The sequence below is a fragment of the Rhinolophus ferrumequinum genome, chromosome 4 (genome assembly GCF_004115265.2).
Source record: "Rhinolophus ferrumequinum isolate MPI-CBG mRhiFer1 chromosome 4, mRhiFer1_v1.p, whole genome shotgun sequence".
Lineage (NCBI taxonomy): Eukaryota > Metazoa > Chordata > Mammalia > Chiroptera > Rhinolophidae > Rhinolophus > Rhinolophus ferrumequinum.
The window spans coordinates 60,499,760-60,509,474 of NC_046287.1; positions in this window are offsets into that span (position 1 = coordinate 60,499,760).

The following is a 9,715-nucleotide window of genomic DNA, read 5'->3' on the forward strand; positions in this document are numbered from 1 at the left end:
TTTCACTGGGATGCTGGCCCTATACTTACTTATATTTTATAAGATTTAGTACCTTCAATCAGCTTTTCCAGTAGCAAGTTTGTTCTAAATTATGTAGTTTAACAATATCAGATGTTTGCTCCTTGGTGTTGTCTTTTTTGTTATTGGTAATTTCTTATTAGCATTTTCAATGAACAGCTTCACCATAGGCTGCAGTATTATACTTTTAAAATTATTTATTTCATAAATTGACTCACGTACTCAAAATTTAAATATGCTTTTGTTAGCTTTTCATAATGTTTCTTTTAATCAAATGTTTAGTTGTTTTTTGTTATAGATTATTTTCAATCCAACTTTGTATGTGTAAGGGCAAACCTTCTTAAGAACAGAATGATCTGGCTATTTTAAATGGTTCCTTTAACCCTTCCTTCTCCCAGAAGTGTGACAATACTTTTCTCCAATATTCATGTGACAACCAGTTTGAGCTCCTATAAAACCCACAAAAGTGTGGGGGGTCTTCTTATGATTGGGTTTCCCTGGAGTTTTTAACTCTCAGAGTTGTCCACATTGAGCTTCCAACAATTCAATAATTACAGTGTAGATTTTCCTACCCGGTCACTGGTTCCGAAAGGTTTCAGCTTCTGTGTTGCTACTTCAGTAGGTTATGATTCCCTGTTTATATACCTGTCGTTCCAATTCGGGGGGCAGTGGCTTGCTCTATAACCTTATTTCTCTGATGGATCTAAGAAGAGTTGTTGCTTTTTCAATTTGTTTAACTTTTGTTGTAAAGACTGAGTGGTGACTTTTAAACTTCTCGTATGTCAGACCAGAAATCAGAATACTTAACTTCTTTTTTTTAATAAAAATCCTTTAAATTGTCTTTTGAATATTTTATACATATATTCATATATATTTGAATATACATGTATTATAAATATTTTCTTGATTTCTAGAGCTTGCCATTTTATTTTTCTTAGCAATCTAAGAAAGTTTCTGAATTTGATGAAGTACAATTTATCTTTTCGTTAAAACCTCATTCTTATTTGCCATATCTAAGACATTTTTGCATACCAGAGGGTCAAAAAGATTTTCCCTACATTTTATTCTAAAAGCTTTCGATTTCAACTTTTATATTTAGGTCTTTGATCCATTTTGATCCATACACAAAGTTAATTTTTGTGTATGGTGCGAGGTTCAGGTTTATATTATTTATTGGATATACAATTCATACAACACTTTTGTTGAAACGATTTTCTTCACTCATTGAGATACCTTAATGTGTTGACAGAATATCAATTGACCATATATTATATCTGGATTCTCTGTACTGTCCCATTAAGGTATATGTTCATGCTCTGGCCGATACCACATTATCTTGATTATTACAGCTTTATAGAAAATTTTGAAATTTAAAGGAAACTAGTACATATGTTTCACCTTTGTTTTTTTTTTTCTTTTAATTGCTTTGTCTATTCTAGGCCCTTTGCATTTCCATATAATTATAGTATCAGTTTGTAGAATTGTGAATTCTACAAAAAGATGGGTGGGGTTTGGATTGGTATTATGTTGAATGAATATATCAACTTATGTAGAGCTGACATCCTAACAATATTTTGTCTTCCAACCTATGAAAGTAGGATGTGTCTTCATTCACTTCAATCTTCTTTCATTTCTCTGAGCAATGTCAATTTTTATTGCATAGATCTTGCATGTATTCTGTTAAATTTATCTCTATGTATTTCATATTTTTGAAAGAATGTATATGGAATTGTACTTTTTATTTCATTTTCCATTTGTTTATTGCCGATACATAAAAATCCAATTGAATTTTGTATACTGACGTTGTATCCAATGACTTGAATTCACTAATTAGTTCTAGTAGTTCTTGGGTGGAAGATTGTTTAGGATTCTCTACTCATGCAGCTAAGTTGAGTTTGATTAAAGACAGGTTTACATCTTCTTTTCCAATCATTATGTGTTTCTTTATCTTGCCTTACAGCAGCGGCTGTAGCATCCACTACAAAGTTGAATGGAAGTGGGGAGAGTGAACATCTTTCCTTGCTCCAGATACTAGGGGAAAATACTGCATTATTTTACCAGTACGTATGATGATAGTTGTAGGTTTCTCAGAAATGTATTTTATTAGAGTGAGGAGGTTCTCTTCTATTACTGAGTGCTGAGTTTATAATGAGTTTATGCTAAATTTTCTCAATTTTTTTTCTTCATACATTCTATTATGTTGAATTATATTGAATGATCTTCATATTATAAAACAACCCTGTACTTTTGGGATAAACACCATCTGATCAAGATTTATTAACCTATTTCCATACTGTTCGTGAGAGTTATTGGTGTGATTTTCTTTTCTTTTAATTTCTTATCTGGCTTTGACTTCAGACCAATACTCACTTCAGGAAATGAGTTGCAAAATGCCTCTATTATCTGCGAAGCTTCATGCATAATTGGCATTATTTCTTCCTTATATGTTTGATAAAATTAACTAATGAAGTAATATGAATTTGGAGTTTCTTTGTGAAAAATATTTTAATTACAAATTTAATTTCTTCACTAAATATGGAGCTATTCAAATTTCATCTTCTTATATTGGTTGTGATACTTTGCATCTTTTGAGAAACTTGCCAATTTTATCCAAATTGTCAAATTTATTTACATAAAGTAGTTTTTAATATTCCTTATTTTTAACATATGTAGGATGTGTGATAATATATCTTTTTATCTTTCTGATATTGGTAATTTACTCTTAATCTCATTTTTCCTTCATCAGCACAGTGAGAGGTTTATCAAGTACACTGATTTATTTCAAAGCACCAGCTTTTATTTTCATTGATATTCACTCTCTGGTTTCTACATCATTGATTTCTGCTTTTACTTTTATCATTTGTTCCTTCTATTTATTTTGGCTTTAATTTAGACTTATATTTCATTTCTCTAAAGTAGTATTCTAATTAATTTTAGATCTTTCTTTTCTCTAATATAAACTTTTAAAGCTATATAGATTTTCCTCAAAACACTGTTTGCTGAACCTCATATATTTTGATATGTTTCACTTGCATACTGTTAAAAATAGATTCTAATTGCCTTGTGATTTCTTTTTTGAGTCATTGGCCATGTAGAGGTGATATACTTATTTCCAAATATTTGGGGGCTTGTCAAGATATCTTATTGTTCTTGATTTCTAATTTAATTGTCAAAACAAAATAAATGTTGTGATTTTATATCAATATATTCTATCTTGATGAATACTTTAAGTGAACTTGAAAAGAATGTTTATATTAATTCTGTTGTTAAATATAGTTGCCTATAAATATTAGTTATATGTGCTGAGATTCCTTAGCTACTCATTAAGATAATTTTTCCCTTAAATTATTTGAGCATGAGTTCCTTTAATTCTCTTAATATATTAAAAGTAACTATCGTGAAGTCTTTATCTGCTAAATGAAATATCTTAATAGTCAGTTTTCCTTAACTGCCTATTTTTCTGAATATGGTTCATACTTCCCTGTTTCTCTGAATGTCTAGTAATTTTTGGTTAATAAGTTGGACATTATAGAAAAATATGATATAATGACTATTCAGCTATGTCATTCTGGGTTGTTTTTTTTTCTCATAGGGAATTAAGTTGCCTGGGCATAAACTATAAACTTCAGGTCCCATGCAATAAGCAGCAGCTATCTCTGCTTAATTCATATAGTTTCCAACTGCTGAATTTTTAGCTTGATTCCCTCTGTAATGTGGCATTCAGCCAAGGATTTAGGCAGAGATTGCACTTAGATTTCAGAGTACAATTTATCTTCAGTTTCCTTGTTTCTGAAGATCCCTCTTTAATTCCCAGTTGCAGTTACAGTCTCAGTCTCTATATTCTGGTGTCTGAAACCAGTAAGTCTTCAGATTTCTGTTACCCGAGTTGCACATAGTTCGAAAATACTCTCCAAAAAATAATCATACTCACAGAGCTCACCTAGTTTACCTATATCTTTCAAGTGTCTCACCCTTCATTTTTTGTCCCATGAGGTATTTCTGGCCCATGAATATTTTAGCAGTCAGCTAAGTATTTGTACAGTTAATAATCAGATTTTGGGTCTAACCACTTTCACAGTTTTCTCACTTTCAGTGTTTTACCCTTAAGTTTCCAGTGGCTCTCATCCATGAACTATGTTCTCTGTCATACTGAGTCAATAGAGCTGCAGTTTCCATTTAATTCTGCATAGCTATGGAGGTAGAGGAGCACCTTTAGGCTAGAGAGATAAAATTTTCAATTCTTAACTATTACACGCAATTTTTCAAGAGTCAACTCTCCTCTGGTCATCTTTAAGATGTGTTCCAGTGCCATCTTTCTAAATGATAAGGTCTTCATCTTCTTTTCCATCTATTAGACATATATATATAGGAAACAAATATTTTTTGAAAAAATTTCTGCTTACCTTTAAAGTGCCACAGTCACATTGTTCACCTGGTTCCAACATTCCATTGCCACATATCCTCTGTTGTTTGTAAACTGGCATATCAGGAAGGGTGTCATGAAGACAGTCAAGGCCAGAACCTGAAGCAAAATATCTAAACTCATCCAAGCTACAGATGCTAAATTCCTTTACACCCCCAGAGTGCCTAAAATATAAAAACGTAGATGTGATAAAAATTATTACTGCATATCACTGCATTTCTCCTAATGTATATTATCTTCAAGAGAGATTTAAAAGCATTATTCTTCATGGAAAACAAAAAGCACATTTTAAAAAATATTTATTGCATTGCTAATATAAACATATTTTAAATTTCACCAAGAAAATTCTTGCAATGACAGAAAACAGGAACCCTGTTATTCTTACTTACCTTCCCAGTGCCAAACAACTGAATTTAAAATTTTGGGGTTCAGTTTTTAATATACTTTTATCTATTTAACATTGCTTTTGTATTTTTTTCTGTAATGCCAATGTGAACACATTTGTATTAACTTTGATAGCATGTGTTACAGTTTTTGCTCTCTGTAATTAAACATTTTTCAAACAAAAATCTGTTGTTTGAGCTACACTATGGGAGGGGCGGTAGGAGTACCTGTCCTGACAGAGTAAGAACTGTTAGCACTTTGGTAATACCTCAGCATCCAACTAAAACACCAGATAGAATATGATTTAAGGATCTACAGACTATGCCCTAGATCAGGAGTTGAGAAATTTTTTTCTGTAAAGGGCCAGATAGTAAACATTATTGGCTTATAGGCTATATACTCTTTTGGAACTACTCAATTCTCCCACTGAAGTGCAAAAGCAGCCATAAACAACATGTAAAACAATCACATGGCTATATTTCAATAATATTTCATTTACAAAAGAGGAAACCAGTAAAATCTGGCCTATAGATTATTGTTAGCTGACATCTGCCCTATACTAAAATCTATTCTATATCAATTCAAACGGAGCCTAATTCAACCTCTGCTAAGACCACCAGAGGAGATCAAGTTGGAAACACCCTGAGGTTCCATAGCTCCAAATTAACAAAGCATAAAACCAAGCATATAAAAATTAAAATGATTAGCCAATAGTTGAAGTACCTGGTAGAAAAAGAATCAATGCTTTTCAGAAGAAGGTAGAAGAACTCAGTCTTTCTACTGCATTATCAACAATATTCAATATGCTAATAATACTAGATATACAAAGAAATAAGAAAATGTGATCCATAGTAACACAAAACAAAACAAAACAGCAGTTGATATTGTGGTACCCACATGCTGGCGGAGCCGTACAGAATGAGTGGGATGCTGCTGTGAAGCACCCGAGCAAGAGCTCTTGCCCTGCCTGGGGAGGAGTTCAAAACTTCCAAAGTAAAGCTGTGCATGCAGGTAAGGCTGCCCCACTTGGAGAAAGGGTGCAGCTGGGCAGGGACGCAAAGCAGCCCTACCCAGACCCTACTCTGACAGCAGACAATTAAAACAACAGGTCACGCAGGCAGGGTCCTTGTGCAGAGTAAGAGGGGTGCTGCTATTCACTCATCCATGCAGGAGCATCTGCCCTCTGCCTGGAGAGACTACAGAATTACCCAAGTATGGCTGTGCGCAGGTATGCCAGGTTGCCCCAACCAGAGAAAGAGTAGAGCTAGGAGGGCATTGAGACTCAGGCAGGAAGAGTGGCCCTACATAGGCCCTGCTCTGATTGAGGATAATTTAAGCATTAGTGGCTGAGCACAAAAGGTGCTGTACTGGCCCAAACAGGAGCTGCCCTGACTACAACCTGCCTGCCAAAACTATTCAATACATGGTCTATTCAGAAACCACTCTTTCAAAACTGAGAGACAGCTATTCTTCCCAACTAATAGGAACAAATACAGAAAGTCAAACAAAATGGGGAGACAGAAGAATATGCCCCAAATGAAGGAACAAGAAAAAACTCCAGAGGAAAAAACCCTTAATGAAACAGCAGTAAGTAATTTGCTTGAAAAATAATTCAAAGAAATGGTCTCAAGGATGCTCAGCAAACTTTAGAATAGAGGAACTCAGAGAACATTTCAAAAAAGAGATAGAAAATAAAGAACAAATAAGAGACTAAGAACACAATAGCTAAAATGAAAAATACATTAGAAGGAATTGACAGTAGACTACTTAATACAGAAGAAGGGATTAGTGACCTGGAGGACAGAACAGTGGAAATAACCTAATCAGAATAGGAATACCAAAAAAAAAAAAAAAAAAAAAAAAAAACCCACAACAACAACAACAAAAACTGAGGACAGTACAAGAGATCTCTGGAATAACATCAAGAGGGCTAACATTCACATTATAAGGCATCAAGGAGAACAGAGAGAAGGGGGCAGAAAGAATATTTCAAGAAATAATATCTGGAAATTTTCCTAATCTAGGGAAGGAAACAGACAGACATGTAGGTACAGGAAGCACAGAGAGTTCTAAACGATGAACCCAGAGACCCACACCAAGACAGAGTCTAATAAAATGGCAAAAGTTATATATAATGAGTCAATCTTTAAGGCAGCAAAAATAAAAATAAAAAGTCAGATACAAGAGAAGCCCCATAAGGCTAGCAGCTGATTTCTCAGAAGCAACTTTACAGGCCAGAAGGGAGTGACATGAGATATTTAAAGAGCTCAAAGAAAGGAATCTACAACCTAGAATACTTTATCCATCAAGGTGATCATTTAAAATTGAAAAAGAGATAACGAGTTTCCCAGACAAGCAAAAACTAAATGAGTTTACCACCACTAAACTGGCCTTACATGAAATGTTAATGGGTCTTCTTTATGCAGAAAAGAAAAGATCATAACTAGAAATAATAAAATACAGGAAAAGAGGGGGAAAAAATCTCACTGGTAAAAGCAAATATACATTTGTCACAGTGAATCAACCACTTAAAAAGTTAATAGGAAGTTTAAAGGAAAATAGTAGCAAAATTAACTGCAACTATAATAAATCACAGGAGATTCACAAAACAAAAGGATTTAAAACATGACATCAAACACAAATAGGGATGGGAATAAAAATGCAGTGCTTTTAGAATGCAACTGAAATTAAATGCCTATCAACTTAAAATAGACACATACAGAATAGGTAGATATATATGAACCTCATGGTAACCAAAAACCAAAACTATATAAAAAATACACAAAAAGTGAAGACAAAGGAATACAATTGAATAACTGAAAAAAACTCAATGAATCAAAAGGAAAGAGATCAGGAGAAGAAAGGAACAGTGGAGAACAAATAACACAATTAATAAAATGGCAATAAGCACACTAAATAATTACCCTAAATGTAAATATACTAAATACTCTCATCAAAAGACACAGAGTGGTAGAATGGAAAAAAAACAAACACATAGTCCATCAATATGCTGTTTACAAGAGGCTCACTTCTTATTGAAAGACAAACACAGACTGAAAATGAAGGGATGGAGAAATATATTCTGTGCAAACAGAAATTAAAATTAAGCTGAACTAGCAATACCTATATCAGACAAAATAGACTTCAAAACAAAGAATGTAAAAAGAGACAAGGACATTAAATATTTTAAAGGGGTTAATTCAAGAAGAGGATATAAGAGTTGTAAAGATCTACTCACCCAACAAAAGAGCACCCAGGTATATAAAGCAAATGTTAATGGACATAAAAGCAGAAAATAATAGTAATACTATAATAGTTGGGAGCTTTAATACTCCACTTGCTTCAAAGGATAGATCATCCAGACAGAAAATTAATATGGAGATAATGACCTTAAATGCCACATTAGACCACTTTGACATTTACAAAGCATTTCATCTAAAAACTGCAGGTTACACATTTTTTTCAACTGCACATGGAACATTTTCCAGGATAGATCACACACTAGACCTCAAGACAAGCCTCAATAAATTCAAGAAGACTGAAATTATATGAAGCATATATTCTGACCACAGTGTCCTAAACTAAACAAACAAACAAACAAACAAAAAACCTGGAAAAAACCTGGAAAATGCATGGAGATTAAACAACATGCTTCTAAACAACCAAAGATCAAAGAGGAAATCAAACAGGAAATCAAAAACTACCTTGAGACAAATGAAAATGAAAACACAATCCTACAAAATCTGTGGGATACAACCAAAGCAGTTATAAGAAGAAAGTTTATAGCTATACATGCCTACTTCAAGAAGCAGGAAAAATCCCAAATAAACAATCTAAATTTATACCTAAAGAAACTAGAAAAAGAGGAAAGAATAAAACCCAAAGGAAGTAAAAGGAAGTAAATAAGAAAAATCAGAGTGGAAATAATGAAACAGAAAATAGAAAATCAACAGAAAAGATTCATGAAACTAAGAGCTGGTTCTTCAAAAGGATAAAAAAAAATGGCAAGCCTCTAGCAAGACTTGTCAAACAGAAAAGAGAGAAAGAACATAAATAAAATCAGAAATGAACGAGGAGAGATTACAACTGACACCACAAAGGATCATCAAAGAATACCATGAACAATTATATGCCAATAAATTCAACAATATAGAAGAAATGGATAAATTTTTAGAAACATACAATTGTCCAAGACTAAACCAGGAAGAAACAAAGAATCTGAACAGACAAATTACTAGCAATTAAATTGAGGTAGTAATAAAAAAAACTCCCAACAAACAAAGGCCAGGAGAGACAGCTTCACAGGTGAATTCTACCAAACATTTAAAGAAAAATTAGTACCTATCCTTCTCAAACTATTATAAAAAAATTAAATAGGAAGGAATGCTTCCAAACTCATTCTACGAGGCTAGCATTATACTGATCCCAAAACCAGACAAAGATACCACAAATAAAAAGAGAATTACAGCCAATATCTCTGATGGACATGGACACCAAAATTCTCAACAAAATACTTGCAATCTGAAGTCAACAGTATATTAAAAAGATTATACACCATGATCAAGTAGGATTCATACCAGGGATGCAAGGATGGTTCAACATCCACAAAACAATTAATGTGATTATCACATCAAGAAAACTAAGGATAAAAATCACCTCAATAGATGTAGAAAAAAACAACTGAAAAAATTCAGCAACCATTTATGATAAAAAGTCTCAACAAAGTGAGTATCAAAGGAAATTATCTCATCTTGATAAAGGCTATATATGACAAGTTCACAGCTCATATCATACTCAATGGTGAAAAGCTGAAAGTTTTGCATTTTAGATCAGGAACAAGACAAGGATGCCCACTCTCACCACTGTTATTCAACATAGTACTGGAAGTTC